Source organism: Vulpes lagopus, chromosome 17 (assembly GCF_018345385.1).
Source record: "Vulpes lagopus strain Blue_001 chromosome 17, ASM1834538v1, whole genome shotgun sequence".
Lineage (NCBI taxonomy): Eukaryota > Metazoa > Chordata > Mammalia > Carnivora > Canidae > Vulpes > Vulpes lagopus.
The window spans coordinates 27252096-27273800 of NC_054840.1; the positions used below are offsets into that span (position 1 = coordinate 27252096).

The window sequence follows — 21705 nt, forward strand, 5'->3', positions numbered from 1 at the left end:
AGACTTTAGAGTTCAAAGATGAAAAAGAAAAGGGTGAAAATAGCCTGTTTAGCTAAAAGAGAGACACTTAAAAAATAATAATAAATAAAATAAAAAATAAAAGAGAGACACTTGGCAGTGATTTATCACTCCAATGGTTGTTTGTGTTTATGTGTGTTTTAATATCCCAAACCTCAGAAATCGAACCCATCATTCACTAGGGAAAGTTATTTTACTGGCCAAATATATTTACAATGAAACTGTAATTCCTTTTATGTGTAGATCATTTCCTATTTCAAAGTACTTTCACATGTACTTTGAACATGAGCTAGACTTAAATTATAGCACCCATTTTGCAGATCAGGAAAACTCAGATGGACAAAAGGGCACGCCAAGGTTATGGGGCTAATTAGTTACAACACCAGAGTTCAAATTTGGATTTCTCATTTATTACTGGCTTCTTTTGTGGGGGAAACAGGGTATTACTTTCTTTTTTTTTTTTTTTTTTTTTTTAAATTTATTTATTTATGATAGTCACAGAGAGAGAGAGAGAGGCAGAGACACAGGCAGAGAGGGAGAAGCAAGCTCCGTGCACCAAGAGCCGACGTGGGATTCGATCCCGGGTCTCCAGGATTGCGCCCTGGGCCAAAGGCAGGCGCCAAACCACTGCGCCACCCAGGGATCCCAGGGTATTACTTTCTATACAAGGTTTATATACTAGTCTTTGAGATTTCCTCATGGGGGGAAAAAAGTACCATTTTAACTGTGCTTTGGAGCTGCTGTCAGGAGCTGACTTTTAGGTAGAGCATACTAGTGGTATTCCCTATTTCCTACGACTTATGGCTTCACAGAATTGAAAGACATTTTGTGGCAAAAAGATCTGAAATCACCTTTTAATAGAATATAACCATGCAAAAGTTATTTAACCTCGTTGAGTTTGCTTCCTCACCTACAAAATGGTGACAATATTGCTGATCCCCCTGGGCTGGTACAAGGCTTAAATAAATGACATTCATAAAGCACCTTGCCAGTAATCATAGATGCTCAGTGTCAGAATTCTTTTCTTTCTCTTGAAAGAAACAAATGCTGTCAGAATAATAGAGTTCGGAGACTCAGGGTTAGGAAAGCTGAGTTACCGGGGTTCCCTCACACTTCTCAGGCCACCTGCAGGCCACAGCTCCCTCCCAAACTGTAAGAACCAGGGATATGTGGGTAAAGGCCAGAGCATGTGAAGCCTTGTAGGCCAAGGATGGCATGGAGTTTGGAGTGGCCTGATCAGAAAGCAATTTAAGTTTCTGCCCCTCCAACTCACACTTCCTTTCATTCTCAAAAGTGTCCTGATTTGGGGCAGCCCAGGTGGCTCAGTGGTTTAGTGCCGCCTCCAGCCCAGGGTGTAATCCTGTAGACCTGGGATCGAGTCCCATATCGGGCTCCCTGCATGGGGCCTGCTTCTCCCTCTGCCTGTGTCTCTGCCTCTTTCTCTCTCTGTCTCTCGTGAATAAATAAATAAAATCTTTAAAAAAAAAAAAGTGTCCTGATTTGAGTGATAATATATATGGTGCTCCTACCTGTCTTATACTTTTCCACAAGACCTGCCCTCCAACCAGACCCATCTACCAGCAGGTCTCTAAATGAGAGAGGCTCTTTAGTACCTTCCTTTAAGAAATTTCCCCTCAGCCTGGGATACCTTTCCGTTCTTCCCAATTCCAACTCTAGTATCAACTCCTCTAGAAAGGCTCTTCTAGAAATTTTTTCTTCAAGCCTAATTTAGATTAGGTAAACACTTCAGGCTACTTTGGAATTGCCTGAGGAGCTTTTGGAAATACAGGTTTCTGGGCCCTACCACCTAATGTCGGGATTTAGCAAGTCTAGGGTGGGCCCAGGAAATCTGTTTACCCCTCCTAACTATTCCCACAACATCTTCTGTCTACTGGTCCAGGTAACTCTCTGTTAAAACCTCGTTATCTGCTTCCTTCAGGTGACTATACACTCCCTGAGGGCAGGACCCATGATCCCCACCTTTATGGAGTCTCCAGTGACTAGAATCAGCACTCTGTATATGACACATGAACAAATGAATAATAATGGCAAACATTTACAGAACACTTACTGAGGACCAGACATAGTGTTTGGGTTTTTTGTGTGTGAATGTATTAACTCAGTCTATGTATTTCTTTGTGTATTAAGTCAGTATTTCAGAAAATGATTTTAACCCCTTAAGTGCTTAATAGTTAAGTTGAATGACAAAGGATATTAGGAACCTGAAGGTACTAAGAATTAACTCTGGAAAGTGCAAAGTGGGACATCTGAATGTGTTTCTTTACGTAAAGACTTATTTTAAGACAGAATATTTCTCGAAAGTCTTCCATAGTCCCACGCACATTGAATTGTGTTGATCTTTTCCTAGACAAGTACCCAGTGTGCCTTGCGGGAGGGAGAACTTTGTAAGTCTGACTGAGAAAACCTATTCTTTCATTCCTATTTCTGACCCTTTCTGACCGTTTTGTGCTTAGTCATCATACTTTTATTTTCTATCTCAGACCTCCTTAATAAAAAGCCTGGGGAAAAGAACAAGACTGGAACTTCTTCACTATACCCTTTAACTCTAAAATTTAGCACTCTCTGTGGACATCCTATAAAATTAAGGGGATCTTATAAAGGTTTGTGACTCACAAAGAGCCTAATGCATTTAGATATACAATTCTGGTAACGGTGTCAGATTATGGATTTCCAAATGGCAGCCGCAATCATGATTTAGAACAGATGGCCAAACCGCAGGCAACAGAATCAACAGAATTTTCTGCCATCCCAAGAGGCTAACAGAATCCAAGAGAAGTATCTGACATCACCTAAATTGGTAAACAGCTCAAAACAATCTTAATTAACAGTTTGCTGGAGCACTTAATGACAGAGAGCATGCCTCAGTAGAAATTGGTATTCTTAGACAGCTCTCATATATTATTAACCGCATAGGAAGATGGTCGAATGCCCTAGAAAAAACAGTCAAAATTAGAAATTAGGGAATCTTGATTTTGGTCCAAGCTGTGACACTAGGTGACCTTGCAGTAATCTGAACTTTCTGAACCTATTTCCTAGATTATAAAATGACATCTAAGTTACCTTCTTTCAGCTTTAAGTGTGTGCCCAAGGCAATTGGGAGGTGGGGGGAGAACCTAAATGTAAATGAACAAAAACAAGAATCATGCAAACATTTTAGATTATGATGACAATAAAATTCATCCTTTCAATACACAAGAGGCTCAGTAGGTGAAAGGTAACTACTATTATTCATTTCGTTACCAGAGCTACTGTGGCATTTTTTACTATTTTACAAGAAGTATTAATGCCTGCACCATGGCAAACCATAGTGCCCACGGGTAAAAGGAGCCTTTCTTAAACCACCAAAATCATGGAACATTGTCAATTAAAGAAATGTTGAACGATTTTTAATGTGGTCATCTCCAGGTCTCAGTGTTGTCAATCTTCTAGAATAGCCTTGGAAAAGAATAGGTTATTTTTTCAGCATTGCTTGCCATCTGTACAAGAGACCAATAAGGAAAAATTCTGCGATGTCCCTCAGCAAGGAAGCTAAAATACAGTGTCAAAAGTTTCAGCCAGAACTAGTCAGGTCTAGATGCCAACAGGCACTTTTACTCTGTATGTTTTATACCCTCCCCACGTTTCTTTGCCAGAATTTTTTTTTAAGGACTATGTTCAACTTTTCAAGAAAAGTTATGGTATGTGTGCCTTTTGTGGAAGCAATGGAAGAGGAGAGGTCGAAGAGAAGGGCCAGGGTAGTAGAAGAAGGGGACAGAATTAAGCTCCCAGGAAGGAAGCCTACTGCTTCTCAAGTTACCATTTGTAAACCCTTTACCCGGTTCTGTTTGGCCTATTGTCCTGGGTAAATCATCCATTGAAAATCAAGCTCTTCAGCTCATTATATATTCTTCATTTGAGGTGACCAGAACTATTTCCTGAAACCTGGTTTGGGTGCTAATTACCTGCTCAAACACCTTGTGAATACCTCCGTGGATTTGTCATAGGAAAATTTCACTTTTTTTATTTTTCTTAAATTGAGCACACTTATTGCAAGTTCCCCTTTTAACTTCCCAGGCGTGACAATAAAGGCCGTCTAAGTAGAGGAGCCTTCTGCTGCTCTGGTTACCGGGATGTGACGCTCACTCCTCCTCAGCTACCCCAAGGCATAGCTTGCAGCTCTGGCTCATTTGTAGAGAAATATTTACCAAAGTCAGCCACATATTTCTATACAGAGAAGTAAGCTGCCTTTTCTTCCGGGGCCTCTCTCCCTCTGCAGTGAGGCAAGAGCCCCCCCCCCTTTTTTTTTTTACAAATACCCAAAGCAACTTGTACAAAAGAGAATTGCACTCACAGTTTTTTCCCTGCAGATTTTAAAATAACTGTCTCTGTCAGCCTTCCTCCTTTCGTAACTCTCCAATGGAAACAAAACAAAACAAAACCAAAAACCTAAACTTGCAGCATATGCCTGGCCATAGTGACAGGAGGGTATTTCTAGCAATTTTGAAACTGGAAAAAAAAAATTTTTTTTGAACTGGGGAAAAATGTTTATTCACTTATGTATCTGTAATTGACTCCATACAAAATTCGTGTTGCCTTGTCTTTCCTCCCCACATCTACATAAACCTAAGTCCCAGAGCCTAAATGCAGGTGTCATCTTTAAGAAAAATAATCAAATAAAGCCAGAAAAACACGGAACAAAACCGCTCCAATAGAACCAACAGAAGTCAATATTTTAAATACACAGTATTTTCAATCTGTGATCCCTGGAAAAGAACGAGAAGGCTAGAAATGCATCGATTTCAATCTATGTCTGTTGCGTCCTGACTGGGCCAGATTTTTCCCCCCCTTTCCTTAAGAAAACCGAAGGTGAAGACTGTCTCTATGTGGCACTGTGGTATAAGTGACCGCTGTTGTGGAGGAGAAAAGCCCATGAAGCTTAAAAATTTTGCAAAGAGAAAACAATCCTCCTGCAGACCACAATAAATAAAATAACAGCAGTGGGGTGATTTGCAACCATGTAACGGGGCTTTTGTCTGGGTCTATTTCTCTGTGCCTTGAGGGTTTCTGTGTTCCTTCTCGGCAGGATCTCAGTGTTTCGCCCCTCCATTACAAAGGCCCAGGGCTTGAGCCCCTCCTCCAGCTGTTCACCCCCAATCTTGCCCATGCTGAGGCTTACTTACAGCAGACTGAAGAGTTTCAGTGGGGTGCAGGGCACTGCAATTTAGGATTTCTGCAGTACAGGGTGAATTTTCAAGAGTGCATCAGAGAGGGGAGCCAGACTTAAAAATAGCCTTTACTCATCCTATTAACCATTTCGCTGCTGAACGGGTTTCTAAGGCAGGGCCAGCAGGCTCCCCAGCCCGCCCCCCACCCCGCAAACACACGAATTGCTACAGCTGCTTCTGACAGTTTGTATGAAGGCAAAACCTCACTGTGTCTTGGAAAACAGGTGCATGCATCTTGTGACCCATCACAGAAAGGACTGTGAAAATTTTCTGTATTCTCCTATATGCCGAGTTTGAGGGTAGGAAAGAAGGGAAGGGTCTGAAGTCAAGGGAGAGGGGAGTGAAAGTAGGAAAAGAGAAATCCTGGTGAACAGAGGAGTGAGGGAGCCCCCTTGTTCTGGTTTGTATCGATCTTCTTTAAGCATGGGGAGAGCTGATGAGTCTGTGATTATTTTAATGACCATGAAACCTATGCATTCAAAGAAATAAATGAAGCTATGTAATCACCTTCTAAGTAATATCAAAGAACCAGAAAAGGGTTAGGGGGAGGGGCGTCATTGTAGAACAGTATTTACATCATACAAGGCACCACAGGGGAAGGTAAACGACGGGTGAAGTTTCTGGAGAGGGAGAGGAGCCTAAAATGCAATACTTTATGGCCCTGGCCCATCCAAGGCAAGGAAAGATAAGGCGTGGAAGCAATAATTGTGTCTATTTTGGTATTTTTTTGGCAAGGGAAATGCTGATGTTCGAGCTTTGTGAGTAGTTTATAAAGCAAGAAGAACTTTGGAAGTGCAACAATACAGAAGATACAGACGATGGACAAATAGAATCAGAGGTTGTTGACCAAGTGAGGGTTATTGCGACAATATGCTTTAAATTGAGAATAATAATGAAGACACACTAGGTTCAGTCCAAAGACAAACAACTGGAAATAAAATGACATTGGAACATGACATTACAGAATTAGGTGGCTGCCTATGTCTAAGGGCAGGTACTGAGAAAAGCAGGAGACACGGACGCTGTCTTGGAAACCAGCAAGAGAGGACACATACTGACAACGACGCCCAGCAACCTGATGTTGTCGAATATGAGTATGAGTCGTAGGTATCCGATTCCACCGTTATTTGTGATTTTAACAAAGTTCTGCATTTAACAAGTCAGTGCAGACAAAGGCAGAGTCCTAACTCTGGTAGCTGACAGACCTGGTTTCCAATCCTACTTCTTCCACTTGTTAGTTCTCTAACTCTGGAAAGATTATGTCAAGGCTGTGGGCCTCAGTCTTGTTATCCGCAAAATGGGGTTATCATCACCTGCCTCCCCTGGCCGCTGTGAGGATTAATTAAGATAATAAATGGAAAGCACCTGGTTGTACTTGAGCAGGTGCCCAATCATTACAGCTGTTATAATTCATCCCATTACTCTAAACAGGTAACAGAAATTCTCAAGAAAATTATAAACCCCAGGAAAAAGATAACTTTATTAAGAAAAAATGCCCTATGCCCTTCAACCCGGGAGTTTTCTGGTCATGAATTCATCATTAATCAAATGGCTACAAACGAGGTTGCCGGATAAAACAGGACTCACAGTTAAATCTGATTATCAGAGGAACAACAAATATTTTTTAGTATAAGTATGTCCCATGCAATATCATACTGAAAAAATGGGTGTCGTTTATCTAAAATTTAAACAGAAATTTTAAAAATGAAATAACTGATGGGTCCTCAGTTTGGTTTGGCTTTTTTTTGTTGTTGTTGTTGCCAAATTTGGCAACCTATCTGCAAACAGCAAAAAAAACCTGAGTATGTTTAATTCCTGCTTCCTTCAGCCCCGGTTCCTCCAGAGGTAAGAGGAAAGGAATCCTGATTTCAGCGAATGTTGTAAAAAACTTAATAAATGAAATGAATGTTAGTAAAAGGTTTCAAATACCCAGAACATCACTTGGCACTATCTGAGGGAAAGCAACCACCAGTCTGGCACCTCCGGGTTAGGCCTCTGACTTGGGTTTCCCATCATCTGGCACCCAGGCCACCCCCCTGTTACCAGGTCCCCCCCCCCCCCCAGTTCCGACCCAGCCCTTCGCAGGCCTGGAACAGTTTTGTTTTGTTTTGCCTTTCCTCCTTCCCCAGTGCAGGGTTCCATGGAAACTGCAGCACGCTCATGACCTAGGGCGCTGACACTATAGACACCCAAAGGGACCTTCCTTGCCAGAAGGGGTGGCTCTTGGAGGCAAGGGGAGACGCATGTCTGGGACGCGTTTAGGTCCATGGAGTAGATGTAAAGTGGCACTGAGGACGCGGATGTGATATTTTGCACGTGCTTAATGAACACTTGGTACTCCTTTGTTATTGTGGGTCCTCTGTGGTGACACGGGGCAAAGGCCTATCGCAGCGTAATAAAATTCAGAAACTGACATCAGCAGTAAAGTGCATTCTCGAAGTGTGAGCTTTGAACTCTCAATTCGGTGAGCTACTACCTCTGAACGGAGACGGTTAACAAGGATTTCTGATTTAGCATCGTCAACAAAAGACACCATACTAAAGTTTGCTTTCACGCATCTTTACTTGGCTTGGTGGTAACATGATTGATAAGACACATGCTTAAATATAAATTCAGGTAGGTCATTCGCTGATACAAAAAAGGAAAAAAAAAGGTTTCAAAAATAACTTAAAATGGGAATTTTATTTCAGCGTTTAAAAATATTAAAAAGTCGAAAAGTTGCGGTTCTTGCCTCTCTGAAGTTCCCTCATTCCTGACACAGAGGTGTTCTCTCACCTTTTAGACATCGAGATATATATTTAAATGCCACAGATCTCTTTAATAATTTCTGAGTAAATTTCAAGGACTGGTTGATTTTGAAAACTTTTTGTAGATATATACTCTCGACCTATCAAAGTCCCTATTCCATCTAAACTTAGAATTTAAAACAATGTAACCAGAAAAAAATTGTGAAAGCAAACAAAAAGCCAAAAGAACATGAGAACAACACATTTTCCTTTGAAGGGCAGAGAAAAATCACGGGTAATTCAGGGCAGTTGATTTCTAGAGAACTCCAGCTATCAGAATGACTTTGTTGGGAGCAGCCGCCCTGATGGTCCTGGCCATTACATGTCAATCTGTCAAACCAACAAACAAAAACACCACAGGCTTTAGCACAAATGGCATATGACAAATGCAGATGTGCCTCTGAAAAGAATCCTTTGCTTTTTAAACACCTGCAAGAATTCCAAAACAACTGGCAGGCCTTCCACTGGGCTTTAGCCACTCTTCTGACCCTGAATCCCGAGTGGGAAAGAAAAAATGCGTAGAATGTACAGTATTCCGTTCCCATTTGGAAGAGCGGTGGGGGGCTGATGAGGAACAAGTACAGTGTTGATATCACAATGCCATGCACCTGCTTTGGGTGTAAAAAGCAAGAGTTTATTACCGAAACTGCAGCATTTTTTCATCTTCTCATTAAGCAGTGGTGAGCAAATTCAAGTGTGTTTCCCTTTTATTATGTTAACCCATCCTGAATGGAAGGGGTCTATTGAGGTGTTTTCTTTTTTTCCCCCAACAGGTATATTGTCTTCCTTTCACAATTAAATTGCTCCCTACATTTTGGTTCAGGCTGATAAGTAATTTCCTAGAGTGTGGCAAAGTTAGTGTCTCTCAGATACTTAATTAGCCAAAAAATAAAATTCAGTTTACACGTTTACAGACCATTTTTAAATTTTAACGAAACGAGCATCCCCCAAATACCCTCCTACTTCAATGAACATTTTCACATCAAAAAAAGTATTACCAGGGACGCCTGGGTGGCTCAGCGGTTGAGCATCTGCCTTCAGCTCAGGGTGTGATCCCGGAATCCCAGGATCGAGTCCCACATCAGGCTCCCTGCATGGAGCCTGCTTCTCCCTCTGCCTGTGTCTCTGCCTCTCTCTGTGTTTCTCATGAATAAATAAATAAAATCTTAAAAAAAAAAAAAAAGTATTACCAAAGTAACATAATTCATTCTGAGGGACAGTTCCCACCAGATGCATTTTGGCTGGTGATCTTTTGAAGTACCATCTTTATGAAGCCAGTATGATAAAACAACGGCTAACATAAATGTTTGTAAGGTTATCAGTTGGTAGAAGACAATGTCCCTTTAACCCGGCAATTTTGTTTGCCAGAGTCACTTTGATATTATTTTCATGTCTCCCTTGCTAACAATCTGTTATAATATATATACATGGTTACCAAATAGAATCCCCGGGGTTAGTAGTCGCACTATAAATACAGATAGGGCACTGCCGTGTTATCAGAAAGAATGTCAGCGAGAGCAGGCTGCCCAGTAGCAAATTACAAAGTTTTGGCTCCCAAGAATGAGATGCGTTGTTTGCTCTTGCACACTGCAGCTGCCGCCCCCCCCCCCCCTTTTTGGTGGTTTATTACACACAAGCTACTAATGAATGGGAGCCGCTGTTTTACAGTACACCACACTTACAGGACTTATCTCTAGGCCTACCACAGATTTGACTGATCAACAGCAGGGCACCGCCATCATAATTCTTCCTAGAAACAGGAGTATAAAAAGGGGTTTGTTGGAGGTTGGCTGGGGCTGCAGAGAATCCTGCCCGCAGGGCTTGCCGATGCCATCACTAGCTGTTATGGTCTTTGGCCTAATAAGGTACAGAAACAAAGATTGTTCACTTATTCAAGAAGACTAAAGCACCAGAATGATGGAAAGTAGAGGCAGTAGGGCACACATCCAAGTGGGATTAAGGCCACAAGTGCAACTTTATAGGCCTGTCTGGGTGGCAGGAGACAGATCTGCAGCTGAAAATCCCGTTCAAACATAATTTATTATATGTCATTCATAGTTAGAGGTGGTTGTCATTAGGAGTTTAACTGCTGCACTGTGTCCAACTGATTTTGATAAGTATTTTTGTAAGCTTCTCGTATGTTATCATAACTCAGAAACAGAGGCAGAGAAGGTAAACAGACTGATAAACTGACAGCGCTATCTGAGAAATACATCTGGAGAAAGCCACGGTGCCTCCTTTTTTTCCCCATTCTCTGCTTTAATGTTACAGTATGTCCTCATGTTTCTAAATGTTAGCATTTCTCTCCTTGCAGTAAAATATTACAATTTGCATCTCTTAGGCTTCTTCAAACTTTCAGATCAACCTCGACAAAATGAATCTACCTATTTCCTAACAAAACAAACACGTTAACCCTGTTTTATAAAGAGGAAATGTCAAGTTGGGAGAGTCCTTTGCCCCAGGCCTAATGTCATTGAATGACCTAGCAGAGAATAAAAGTCAGAAGTTAAATCTTCTAGTCTTTTCATCATACTTTCCCAGTGTAGAGAGCACAGCAAGACCAGCAACACATATATACACTATACATGAGATTAGAAAAATCTGTCCTCTATTCTTATATGCCAAATCTTACTGGAATTAGAAACATGGGTTTGTTTTTTTCCTTTTAAAGATTTTATTCATTTATTCATGAGAGAGTGAGGCAGAGACACAGGCAGAGGGAGAAGCAGGCTCCACGCAGGAAGCCTGATGTGGGGCTCGATCCCGGGACCCTGGGATCAAGACCTGGGCCGAAGCAGGCACTAAACCACTGAGCCACCCAGGCATCCCAGAAACATGGATTTGTTTGTTTGTTTAAGATCTTATTTTTAAGTAATCTCTACACCCAACATTGGGCTTGAATTTACAATCTTGAGATCAAGAGTCGCAGGCTCCACCTACTGAGCCAGCCAGGTGTTCCAGAAACATGGGTTATTAAGAGTATTCCCACAATGAGCCCTGAACATTTTCAAGTCACTGTACCATAGTATCTTGTTTGAATGAGAGAGGACTATACTTGGCTGAGGCTCCATTATATTATAAATGGACTGCATGTTCTAAGATCACAATATCTTAAAATCAATTTAATTAGGGGCACCTGAGTGGCTTAGTCAGTTCAGCATCGGACTCCTGACTTCAGCTCGGGTCATGATCTCAGGTTTGTGGGATCTTCTCTTTCTCCCTTACCCTTTGCCCTTGTTCCCACCTCCCCCCCCCCCCAAAAAAAAAAGAAAGAAAGAAAAAAAGTGAATTTAATTGGCTTTCATATATATTTGTGTTAATGTTAATGAAGTTGGATTATCTTAATATCATTCACAGAGTGTGATAGGTTATGGAGTTTGGGTATAGGGCGGCACGGGTATCAGTCTGAATAGAATCAGCGTGAATGGAGATGTACCATCTGGGAAGACTAGAAGTCAAATATGGCAGTTTTTCAAATAATATTCTCCCAAATAGTCAGATAGCAAGTCATCCTCTCTACTCTACTCCCACCATAACCTTTTTATTTATCCTGATTTCAAACCATTTAAACATTTAAGATTGGTGTCATAATTTTAATATTCTCTTTAGTACCGAGAAACAAACTAAATGGCCATCAACAGGAGAATGGTTAAAGATATTCTGACTCGGGAATCCCAGGTGGTCTAGTGGTTTAGCACCTGCCTTTGGCCCAGGGCATGATCCTGGAGTCGGGGATGGAGTCCCACATCAGGCTCCCTGAGGGGAATCTGCTTCTCCCTCTGCCTGTGTCTCTGCCTCTCTCTCTGTGTGTGTGTTTCTCATGAATAAATAAATAAAATCTTTAAAAAAAATATTCTGACCCAACCCTACTGTGGGATATTATGCAGCAGTTATGGAGTGAAACAGATATCCATGTTATAAGTCTATTCTCCTTGACATATTATGAAGTGAGAAAATACACATAATAACATTTCATTTCTCAAAAAACTTAGTTTATGTGTATTGATAATAGAAGAGTAGCTAACCCTTATAAAATCTTGCTATGTACCAAGCACTGCTGGAAACCACCCACATAGAACTTCACTTAATCCTTACAGTAACCCAATGAGGTAGGACTGCTGTCATCCCCACTTTTACAATGAGAAAACTGAGATCAGATACGTAGTAAGTTGTAGAGCTGGGATTCAAACCTTGACTGTCTAGATCCAGAATCTATGTTCTTAACCGCTATCATCAATCACTCAGTTGATCAATCCTCTACTTCCCTATCATGTAGCTAACTACCATCTGTCTGCCTATCTCTCCATACATACATTCACATATACATCTTTCTGTCTGAGATCTAGAAGGATACATGCTTCCAGAGAAGTGACAATGGGCACTTTTACTTACTCTACACACCACTTTTACTTCTGCTTCTATAAACTTTTATATTGTTTGCAGTTCCATAGTCAAGTTTAGAATTATGGTGCTGGGGATATCTGATATACAGCTATGGTAAATATAAAGGAAAAGTTTTGCAACAAGTGGTCCTTAAGTGGGTCCTGAAATGTCAATAATTTGCTTTAGGCTTTAGGCGGAGCCTTAAATATGAATATTATTTGTATCTTTGAGGGCAGGAGATATAACACCTTATCCTTTTAATTTTAACACCTTTTTCTTTCAACAGCACCTACGTAGAGCCTTGTTCTTTATGAGCACTCAAAAGCTTTATGTACCGACTGAATGGAGACTGTAAGTGAAAGACTTCTGTTAGGATGGGACTAGAGTTTGAGGCTACATAGTAGAGCAAAGTCAAATTGAAATTAAATATACGGTTCTGGACAATTAACCACTGCTTTATCCAGCTTGATTAATCAGCCACAGATAAGAACAAGTGTTTCTTTTGCCCTTGAAAACCCTTGCATCCATCCATATTATTTGCCTCGTATTTCATTCTAATTTGATATTCTACACTTTTCAACCCATTTCCCCTGTAAAAATATTCCTTGGGCCTGATTTCAAAGCTTTCCGTCCAGGTTTAGTCTCCACTTCACTTGAGATTTCTTATCAGGAAGATTAACCCTTAACAACATTCTACTCCTAGACTCTTGCAGGTTGCATCACCAAAAACATTTGTATTAGTTTGCTATTTTGATTCCTATAGGATTCTGATGTTTCTAGAATGTGTGCAGTGTGCCTTTATTCTCTGCCTCTTTGCCTTTTAGTATTTTTTTATTGAAGATTCTAAGGTTGTTCATACAATTGCTGATACTTCCTGATTGCAAGATATCTCTGCAGGCTTTTAAACATATTTAAATATATTTCTAAACTTTCATTCACTTGCATAAGCATGAATGTACGGCTTCTGAATGCAGAATTTTAAAAATGATTTTTTTTTCTTCTCTTAAACTGAAGAGTCATTCATTTAAAAATACATTTTAAGATACAGTGTTTATTTGTAACTCTATAATGGAACTCTGGGAGTGAGTGGCATGTAAGAAGTGACCCACAAAATATCTTTGAAAAACGATAATTGATTTTTCCACCAGAGTCTTCATTTTAATATTTGATGTTATTTTGCAAATATAAGAAATAGATATCCAGATGAAGATACACCCAGATCCAAGAATAATTCAGTGTGAGAAGCACTAGAATTCTCATACTTATTCTTCTTCACTGAATTTTAACTCTCTTTAAAAGAAGTAGTGTTATAACTGGTACACATTGTCATGGCACTTATGAGAACATTATTTCCTGGGTGAATAAAGCTATACATCAGCCTATTAAAATGGATAATATTCAGCTTCATTGTATTTTTTTAATTTTTATTTTTAAAATTTTTATTTTTAATTTTATTTTTATTTTCCTTAGCAGGGAGCCTGATGTGGGGCTCAATCTCAGGACCCTGGGATCATGTCCTGAGCTGAAGGCAGATGTTTAACTGCCTGAGCCACCCAGGTGCCCTCAGCCTCATTTTATGTTATTCTAGAAACTTTATTTTAAATTCATTAAATAATTTTCTATAGCACCCTGTTACGATCTCACTTCTCTACCTTTCCCCTCTACCTGGAACAAGGCCCCATATCTTTCTACCACAGTCCTACCCATTCTTCAATCCTCATTTTCTTCAAAAAATTTCTCCAGGGTATTCCATATTTTCATAGCTGTTTGTTCATACTTTTACTGTAGCTTATTCTGAAGAGAAATTTGTGCACATGCCACATTCTCTTTCCTAGATAGCTGAGCCCAAGTCTTGAGCTTCCTTTGTACTTTCTGGTTCCAATCCCTACTTCTTTTTTTATTTCCCTAAGAGTTTACTTTTGGGACATCTGGGTGGCTCAGCCAGTTGGGTAGCCAACTCTTAATTTTGGCTCGGGTCATGATCTCAGTGTTCTGGAAATCCGTGCTCAGCAGGGAGTCTGCTTGAGGATTCTCTTTCTGTCTCTTCCCCTGCTGGTGTGCTCTCTCTCTATCTCTTTCTAATCAATAGGTAAATCTTAAAAAAAAAAAAAAAAAAAAAGTTTCTTTTTAAGTACTCCCTACACCCAACATGGAGCTCAAACTTACAACTCAAAGATCAAGAGTCAAATGCTCCACCCACTAAGTCAGTCAGGCAGCCTACCAATCCCTACTTCTTCCCAAGACCAAGCAGAAAATTCTATGATGGCAAGGATTTAGTCTTTTCATCTTTGAATACCTTGGAGGGATACCTCATACCTATCATAGAGGTAGGCAGTTATGCTTATTCAGTGGGTAGTAGGCACCTAACAATACTCAATGCAAGGAGGAAAAGTCTTGGTTCTCTAGTAAATGAAGGCTCATACTTGTGAATTGTAGCACTCAAATAAATAAGATCTATTTATAATACTGAGAGATAGAGACAAATCTGATATTATAGAAACTAATATTCGAACAGTTGACTGAATTATTCACTATACATTTGATTTTTCTACTACACGGATATTTACTTTTGCTTTCCTAAGAATATAGAACTTTTTTATGCCTGGTTGCCTTACTTAAAAATGTCACTAGAAAAAAAATTTTGTACCATTTAAAGTAACATCTTTTTTTGCCAAAATTATATTACTCTGTTCAGACCAATAGCTCCAGGGGAGGGGTAGAGATGGAGAAAGAAAGAAGGAAAGAAAGAGGAAGGGAGGAAGGAAGGAAGGAAACACATCTTTGCTACCAGTCTCTTGGGCAGAGATAACTTAAAAGAAAATTGAGGAATCTCCAATCTTTATTCATGCTTTCCAATGTTTTCCATGGTGCTTCTATGTACTTACATGTAAATATGACAAAATTTCTTTTCAGATTTCTAAAATAAGTCTCCTCCTCTTTCATCTTCTTCTGCCACATAAGAAGTTTACCTGAAAATTACCTGATAGCTTAAATGACTTAGAAAGACTATAAAGACAGCACAAGAGGAAAATTGCCAGAATCTATAAATTAAAAGTTGATCCCTCAGGATTGAATTTTGGTTGTCAGAGAATTGTTGATTTTATACTTTAGGGTTCTCTGACTTCTTATAAGTTGAACTGAAGTAAATGTTTTCCTGTGTATATCAGTTTGGAATCAGATTGCATTAGCTAAGCCCCTTAAGGCCCAAGCTGCTCTACATTTTAAAACAAAACAGGCATTAAGGAAGGCACAAGATGAGATGGGCACTGGGTGTTATACTATATGTTGGCAAATTGAATTTAAGTTAAAAATAAAAAAAAATGAAACAAAACTACCTAAAAACTGAAGAGTAACATAACAAAGGGGAAGAAGGAAAAGAGGGAAGGAGGGAGGAGAGAGAAAAGAAGATAAGACGGAGAGGAGGAAGGGAGGAAGGAAGGAAGGAAGGAAGGAAGGAAGGAGAAGTAAAGGACGGTGGGAGGAGGGAAACCTGTTTTGGACAGTAGTAGATGTTAAAGACACACATGAACAAAATAAATGAAATTGGTAATAAAATAAGAAACTTAAAAATTGCAAAAGGCATCTAAACAAATATATACTAGTGCTAATTAGTGCTAAATAGTCCTTATTTAGTCATTTCTTAACTTGCAAATTAGTAGAGAAGACAGAAGTTTGAATTGGGAAGCTTGAGCATCTACTTCCAAGTCAAAACGAATAATCCTTGGTCTAAAGTCACGTTTCAATTGACAAACCTTAGCACAAGGAAGGTTATCATATATGTCATAATTGATACAAATTCACAAATGCAACATCCAACTAGAACAGTTGCTTTTCCTTTTCTGGACACTTTTTTATTTTATCTAATCCCAAAAAGCTTGACTGGATTTGTCTGGCTGCCAGCTTAATTTAAGGACAAAAACCTTAATTTAAGTATATATAAAATGACTAATTTAAGTGCATACAATTTAAGAAATAAACAAATAATTTCCATGTTAACATCCACACTGCCTTCATTATGTAATTAAAACAATGTAATTAAAAACCTAAGAAGAATTACATGGCAGTATCCTTTTGTATTTCTTGATTTCTGTTTGTTTAGATCGATTACACCAATAGCAAGTTAACTAAACATTTTATTTATTATTCCTAGAGTACTTTGCAAACTTTTTTTTAAAATATGAAACGTAAAAACCAAAGAGAAACAAAAGTAGTCCTATACAACTTTGTTCTTCCAACTTGCTAAAATGTTAAAAGATAGTGGTCTATAAAAACTAGAAGGACAGGGGTTGAAGAATAAAGGAATTAGGAAGAGATTGATAAACGGGTAGAAACTTTCAGCTATCAGATGAATATGGCCTAGGGATCTAATGGTTAAATGGTGACTATAATTGATAACACTGCAATGAATAATTGAGTTTGGTCAAGAGAGTAAAACTTACATGTTCTCACCAAAAAAAAAAGGGGGGGGGCAAACATGTGCAGTGATAGATGTGTTAATTAACCAGACAGGAGGAATACTTACACAATGTTTATGTTTATCAAATATACTTTAAATGTCTTACTACTTTGTCAAATTTATCTCAATGAAACTGAAAAAAAAAGGGGGGGAACCTCACTTATAGGACCCTAGAACTTAATCAGTGCCATGCTCTCAAGTACTTTATAGGCAGATCATGCTTCTAAAGGCTTATTTGTCATTACATTTAATTTTGAAACAATTTATGGTTTTCAAGTACATTTTAAAAATTCCAGGCAGTTATTAACTTATATAGGGATGCCCATTTTGGCTTTTAGAAATTAAGACTTTCATCTCTGAAAGACTATTGAAACACACATACACGCACGCTTGCGCACGCGCACACACACACACAAAGCAAAAGCATAATTCATGACATTTACTTTTCAGGGAATAGAATTTTTCCCAGTCTGGTCTTTTAACTTCTATATTTGTGAAATAGAAAAACTTTGCTCCTTAATACAAAAAAATCTTAATTTTTAGGGAGTAGGACACAAAAAGGATTTAAATGCAATGGCTATAGGTTAATCACTTAAAACAGAAGCTATAAAATCTGAGTTGGTAGCCCAGTTCTTCCAGCGATCAGCTGGATCACAGCATGCAAGTGACTCAGCGTACTCCTTGGCAAAATGAGATTAATGCTATTTGTTTATATCATAACAGTCTTCTAAGGATCAAACACAATTACGAACTAAGAAGTGTTCTGTAAGCCGGAGAGCATTAAACAAACTTAACAAGTTTTTAAATAATTTTGTCTAATTGAGAAATTTTGATTTATGCCAGATATTATTTCTAACAGAGAGTTTGATGTCTCAGCACAGGTACCACTTTGGAAGCATATACTTAATCAACAGTAGAGTGTCTTTCTGCTCACCTCTCTGACAGATTAACAACCTGTAAGAAAAAGGTCTACAGTTAGAGTCATGCTGTCTTAGGTGGACAGTGTAATCACTGGGACAATTCTTAATACAAAGAAAGTGGAAACATGAGTCTGAAGAGGGGAAATATCAAAGGTACTCTTTAGCAAGAGTGAAACTTTGAAATCCATCTATTTAAGATTAATCACTATTCTTTTAGTTAAGCTGTTGTCATCTCTAACTTTCCCTGAGCAGAAAATAATCTACACTTCCAACTAAGTTATTCATGGTCCAATTTGTTCTCAGAATACTATAATAGGCTTTGTGAAGATAAGTTTTATAATAGGGATTTAACATAGTGAGAAGCCAAGACACGGAGGCCTTTGAACACAAAGAGTATATATGTATATAAACTGCTCATCCCCTCCCCCTCTGCTTGGACTCTCCCTTGTCCCCTCTCGCAAAAGGACACTCGTCCCTACTCAAAGAAAATCTAATTTTTACAAAGGACTCAGATGAAATGCCAGCTCAACAACTTCCCGGGGCAATTGGTTTAGCTACCGAGGTGTTGCTTGGGAGCCATTTTCAACAGTGCTGGGGAAAGGGGAAAACAGAGGGAAGCACCCCCCACCCCCGGCAGGAAGAGGGGCGCTGGGAAGGGTTGTAGGAGAGAGAAACATTCAAAATCTTCCCTCTTGGCAGCTCCGTCTTGCTTGATGATCACATTTACAGACTGTGTTCACAGGCTAGGACTCTCAAAGACAACTGTACCTTCCTGGAGAAAATAAAACTTTCAGGGTGGCATCCTGGAAAGAAAAGAAGAAAAAAACAAAAAAAGAAGGAAAAAAAAGAATCACTGATGATTTACATGCATCGTTTTCATTTTTCAAGCTTTTGGTATCTTAAACTGTTGAAAATACATAGTTAATTTAGAGACACTTAGTTTATTGCTTTTTTCCCCTTTTGTGCTTCAAGGGCTAACGTTCCATGTTTACAATTTTCAATCTCATTTGTATCCAAATATGTATATTGGCTATTTGTTTCACAAAGTAGCAAGGTACTTGGCCTGCAGTGCAGGTGCATCTTCATTCCTGATGGTGGTTGTTTTTATAAGGTTCATAAGTTTCCCATTTTAAACATACCAAGATGCACACACACATAATTCAGTATATAAAATCCTAGAAACTCTCTATTAATGTATCTTAATAACTAGCTTCTCTTTCTGTATATGTTACATCTCTGTCGTGCCTATTTTGTTGCACCCCAGGCTATGTTATTTGCATATTTGTAACAAAGTATATAAAAGGATAAAGATGCGTGGTTTATTGAGCGTTTCTATTCAAAACTTTTCATAGGTTAAAAAATCCTACAAATCACATAAAAATTCTGCAACAAGTATATATGTCAAACTTTTCTTTACAAAGAAAGATCTCTTAAGTTGTTTTTTAATGTGCTTTTAATGGTTTCTAGCACTCACACCTCCTTACTTGCTTTCCAAACTGTTTATACTGTCCCCAATAACACTCAGTGGAAAGCTGTCATTCCTGGCTAAATCCTTACTTAGGGTAGATGCTATGCCTCCGCGAGACAGGGTCAGGGGGTCAAAATAGATTTTGGAGGCCACCTGGAGAGTCCAGGCCATGAACTGACTCAAAAAATTTATATCAGAGCCGGAATAGTCCACCTCCCAGGGTCAGATCTGGCCTGACACTCCAACCGCAGGCTGGGGCATGCTAGACCGAGCTCAGAGAGAGGCCAGAGTTGTTGACCCTGCCAGCTGACCTCTTCAAACTTCAGGAGAATTTTTTTGGCAGTTACCACGGTGACTGGGTACTCTAAAAGCTTATCCTTCTTACTGAAAGGAGGAAAAAAAAATTAGGAAAAAATATGTTAAAACCTACCTTGCAGAGATGCCTATCACAGCTAAAGTTTTAAAAAAAAAAATCGAGGGAGTTCTAAATTGTGTATGCCTTTCATATTAATTTCTACTGCTGTCCTAAAGAAATTGGAATTTACAGGGTCTTTCAAGCCGCAAAATTCACATTTGGAACAGATACTGGTTTTTTCTCCTTTCCAATAGCTGACAATTTGAATAATGTATTGAAATACTTTTTAAACAATGTAATTTACTTGGAATATCTAATAACTCTCTGCTTTTCTTTGAGAATAATCAGCTTTGAAGTAAGATCCATCATAAATGCTAATCTATTAGGGAAAAAGTACTGTAACTAAATAATCATTTTTGCATCAAAAATAAACTCACTATTTTTTTTTCCTGAACGAAAAGCATCCATTTTTGCTTAGCTTGAAATAATAAAATTAGAAAAAAGGAAGGGGGCTATTACTATTATTATATATTCTATCTTTTACCAAGTGACTTAATAAAAATAATGTGTACATGAAAAACAACATTGCAAAAACACTCTATGTAGAACAAAAGAACACGCAAAGGAAACATTGCCATGTGTACTTTATTTTAGAGCAACGCACGCTAAAGTTAAAAAAGCCATAGCATATTCCTCCATGTTAATATCAAATGCTAACTTGTCCTAAAGTTCCACAACAATAGAAAGACTTACAAATTAAAATTTAATTCCCTGAGGTAAACCTATACACATTTTAAACCTTTACTAGTTGCTTTTTGGTGACAGATTGTAATACAAAATCATTTTTAAAGGCTCATACATGTGACTTGAAATTAGATGAGAACTGTAATAATTTAGAAATATAATATTCTTTCATCATAATAATACTTGCTTTTAAAAGTACCTATGTACTATACAATGATTTTTTTGTAAAGCTAAATCAGTGACTTAGCGTTGCTACTGATCTGGCCTTCCTTTAATTTTTCCATCTACCTCTTACATGACCCAGGTCCTAGAAGTCTTGAAAGGGCTTTCTCCAGCATCTGGGTGCTATGTATGTGTGTGTGTGTGTGTGTGTGTGTGTGTGTGAGCATGAGCACACACAAATGATGAAGCAAGGGTGAGGGGGAGAGTGGATTTGCATTTTAAAAAGCAGTGGCTATATAACAAAACAATGTATTTGGTCTAAATATTATTTCTCATCTTGACTCTACGCCAAGAAAAAAAATGAATTATAGAAATGTAGTAACTGAACACTGGAAAAGTGAATACTGATTCATGTCAAATTTCAGAGGTCTGCTCTAACCTAATCTTGAATGTTCATTTTGTTGTGACCTATTTTCACCATCTTGTAATCACTACAAAATTCTTAGAACATAAAGCCAAATATCTGTTAATTAATCTTAATTTTTAAGATTAATAAATAAATTTAGGATATAATTTCCTTTCTTGTCTTGTTCTCAAAACGGCCAGTAAAAGGGAAGATCAGAGATTATTCTGAGATGGTTTTGCCATGTGATCCAATTGCACTTTGCTAAAACACAGGTCTTTCAACTAGATGGTGTGGTTCTTGCCGTTGCAAAGTGGGCAACCAGGTTGGTGAGTCATTACAACTGTGGTGCCAGCTCATTCTCTATGATGAACTCAGATTGTCCTTCCCAGTCGGGAACTCTTGGCAAGCTTCCTTAAAGACCCGGAGGCTGGCAAAACATGAGGAACTATCAAACAGGAAATGAGGTCCTCCTCAGGTTTTGAAAAGAGATGATAGAAGTCTTAAAATGAGGCAAGCCAGACCAGAATCTCCTAAACCACAAGCCTTATCTTGAGTGAAACATTATTTCTAAGTTGGATCTGAGAGGCAAAAGAAGTTTAAGTGTAAGACAATGGTTCATTTGTATGCAAGAAAACAATGCCAAGTCTCTTAGCTTGATTTCCTCTAGTCAAATTTAGGATCTTTTAGGAAAAAAAACAGAAATCATTTGTCAATCTTCTGTATAAACTTTTACTGAAAGGACAATGATGAAATAGATATTTTATTCAGTAACTCGTAGACCT

General features: G+C 38.7%; 1 long non-coding RNA gene across 2 annotated transcripts in view; it reads right to left on the reverse strand.

Moving 5' to 3' along the window:
- Window positions 1–15835: 15835 nt before the first annotated feature.
- Window positions 15836–21705, reverse strand: part of LOC121477241 — a 48219-nt gene continuing 42349 nt past the window's right edge. For both annotated transcript variants that reach the window (XR_005984159.1, XR_005984158.1), the window contains one exon: window positions 15836–18591. This is a non-coding gene — a long non-coding RNA (uncharacterized LOC121477241). The remainder of the gene's footprint in view (window positions 18592–21705) is intronic.